Source organism: Polypterus senegalus, chromosome 12, assembly GCF_016835505.1.
Source record: "Polypterus senegalus isolate Bchr_013 chromosome 12, ASM1683550v1, whole genome shotgun sequence".
In the NCBI taxonomy this organism is placed as follows: domain Eukaryota; kingdom Metazoa; phylum Chordata; class Cladistia; order Polypteriformes; family Polypteridae; genus Polypterus; species Polypterus senegalus.
The window spans coordinates 70,948,771-70,952,379 of record NC_053165.1 but is presented as its reverse complement, the minus strand read 5'-3'; positions in this window follow the sequence as shown (position 1 = coordinate 70,952,379).

The following is a 3,609-nucleotide window of genomic DNA, read 5'->3' as shown; positions in this document are numbered from 1 at the left end:
TCCTGAAACTTCCAGAGGAAACCCCAATTGTGATCTAAATTTATTAAATCATGATGCTCAAAACTTCAAGGGTTACCATCCAAACCCCTGCCTTCCACTTTCAGATCTAATTTAGTAAATCTAGACACTCAAAGCTCCCAGAGGGAACTCTGCTCTGCGGTCTAACTTTAGTGAATGTTGATGCTCTGAACTCCTAGAGATACCATCCAAATCATCACCTCCCGCTTTCAGATCTAATTTTGTAAATCGAAATGCCTGAAACTCCCAGAGGGAACCCTGTCTATGATGTAATGTCAGAACCCCAAGGGATACCATATGAACACCCTATCCTGCTATCTGAGCTTCAGATCTAATTTAGTAAATCTAGGCGAGGAAATCCAGCTCTGCAATCTAATGTTAGTAAGTCTTTATGCTCCAAACTCGAAGGGGTACTATCCAAATCCCCACCTCCCATCATCATATGTTCAAATCCCATGTTAGTTAATCTAGACACTTGAAACTCCAAAAGATCAGATGTGGCATATCTTGATGCTCAAAACGCCAAGGGGTACCATCCAAAACCCCTGCCTTTCACTTTCAGATGTAATTATATCTAGACACTTGAAGCTCCCAGAAGGAACTCTACTCTCCAGTCTAATTTTAGTAAATCTTGATGCTAAGAACTCTAAGGGGTACCATCCAAACCCTCGCCCCCCACTCTTAGATTGTCAAACCTAATTTAGTAAACCTAAATGCTCGAAACTTCCACAGGGAAGCCCACCCTGTGATCTAATATTAGTACAACTTGGGGTTCGAAACTTGATGGGGTGCCAACCAAACACACATCAGAATGAAGGAAACGGAGAAAGAAGAACACAGTCAGCAAGAAGACCCATGCCTTGTGATGCACCAATGTAACCTTAGGAGACGGAATGCCGACAACTCCTAATCGTCTATGGATGCTCCTGAAATGCCGAGGTGGTATCATTGATTTTGCCACACTCGCTTAATTTTATTGGCTTCTGCTTTTGTCACATGAGGAATATTTAAATGTTCAAGACTAGTTTATCGCCTGCACCCTTTGCTCTCATCTGGGTTACAAAGAAAATAGGAGATGCCATCTCATATGAGAAATAAAGCACAGTAGCAGCCAGTCCTCGATGAGGTTGGATCTGTAAGTTTCTATGCAGTCTCCTTCAAGGCCAGGTCAGTGTAAGATTATGAGAACAACAGTTGGGGTGGAGGATATATGTGTGGGTCTACACAACAAAGAATCTGGGCAGAACTGTAAAGGCACCTATGTTTAAGGATAAGGTCACCTCAAAACTATTTCCACGATAAAACAACAGATACAGTCATATGAAAAAGTTTGGGAACCCCTCTCAGCCTGCATAATATTTTTCTCTCCCTTCAACAATAAAGATAACAGTGGTATGTCTTTCATTTCCTAGGAACATCAGAGTATTGGGGTGTTTTCTGAGCAAAGATTTTTAGTGACGCAGTATTTAGTTGTATGAAATTAAATCAAATGTGAAAAACTGGCTGTGCACAAATGTGGGTCCCCTTGTCATTGTGCTGATTTGAATGCCTGTCACTGCTCAGTGCTGATTACTTGGTTTGATTCGCTCGTTAAGCCTTGAACTTCATAGACAGGAGTGTCCAATCATGAGTGGTAAAAGGTATTTAAGGTGGTCAATTGCAAGTTGTGCTTCCTTCCCTTTGACTCTCCTCTGAAGAGTGACAGACGGCATGGGATCCTCAAAGCAACTCTCCAAAGATCTGAAAACAAAGATTGTTGAGTCTCCTGGTTTGGGGAAGGCTACAAAAAGCCACCTCAGAGGTTTAAACTGTCAGTTTCAACTGTAAGGAATGGGATCAGGAAATGGAAGGCCACAGGCACAGTTGCTGTTAAACCAAACCAGGTCTGACAGGCCAAGAAAAATACAGGACCGGCATATGCAGCGGAAGGACTGTGAGAATGGTTACAGACAACCCACAGATCACCTCCAAAGACCTGCAAGAACATCTCGCTGCAGATGGTGTATCTGGACATCGTTCTACAATTCAGCACAATTTGCACAAAGAACATCTGTATGGCAGGGTGATGAGAAAGAAGCCCTTTCTGCACTCACACCACAAATGGAGTCGCTTGTTGTATTCAAATGCTCATTTAGACAAGACAGATTCATTTTGGAACAAAGTGCTTTGGACTGATGAGACAAAATGGAGTTATCTGGTCAGAACAAAAAGCGCTTTGCATGGCGGAAGAAGAACACCGCAGTTCAAGACAAACACCTGCTACCTACTGTCAAATGTGGTGGAGGTTCCATCATGCTGTGGGGCTGTGTGGCTAGTTCAGGGACTGGGGCGCTTGTTAAAGTCGAGGGTCAGGGTTGCATTGGGGTGAATTCAAACCAATATCGACAAATTCTTGTTCAAGCGTCAGTCACAAAGTTGAAGTTACTTAAGCAGGGGTTGGATATTCCAACAAGACAATGATCCAAAACATAGTTGGAAATCTACAAAGGCATTCATGCAGAGGGAGAAGTACAATGTTCTGGAATGGCCGTCACAGTCCCCTGACTTGAATATCATTGAAAATCTATGGGATGATTTGAAGCAGGCTGTCCATCAAATTGAACTGAACTGGAGAGATTTTGTATGAAGAATGGTCAGCAACACCTCCATCCAGAACCCAGACACTCATCACAGGCCATAGGAGGACAGCATCGAGAGTAGCAAAGGAGCAAAAGGAGGCTCAACTAAGTATTGATGTCATATCTCTGTTGGGGTGCCCATATTTATACACCTGTCTAATTTTGTTATGATGCATATTACATATTTTCTGTTAATCCAATAAACTTAATGTAATTGTTGAAATCCTACTGTTTCCATAAGGCATGTCAGATATTAAAAGGGAGTTGCTACTTTGAAAGGTCAGCCGATGAGAAACAAAAAACCAAAGAATTAAGAGGGGTTCCCAAACTTTTTCATATGACTGTATTAGGCAAAAAATAAATTTCCCAGCAGACACTTTTCAATGAGTCTCCAGCATTTTCCATTAACTGTTCACATTCTTAACTGTTCCTTCAATTCAGCCTCACAGCAACACAGAGGGACACACAGGGACAATTAAACAATGTCAGGTCCCTGGTGAGCACACAGAAGTCAAGCCAACAAGGATCATACCGGAGGACCAAAGGCATAGCATTCAGCACACTAGATGCATTCTTGACATGCTTACACCCCCAGAGTCATTACAGAGATTGAAACTAAGTGACAAGGACGTGCACAATACTAGGTGACCCACTGGAGGAGTGCCGAATAAATGAGCCAAGCAGAAGTATGAAACTGCTAACTTCCAAAGCCAGAAGTCAGGTGGACATCAGAGGGTCGCTGATTCGCAAAGTGAACCATCCAGGGTGCACATGCGCCCTCTTTTTACCGCATTACGTTCTTTCCTCGTTCAAGTATTTACAGAGCAGGCCAACACTGTACAAAACAAAACACACTCCTCAAAAAGACGTGGTTTCCCTCAGAAGACCTTGCTGTCTCACTGCGTCACATGTCCAGTGTGGACGATCTGGGTGACTGCTTTTCGTCGAGTTGAACAGTTTGGCTTCAGATCTG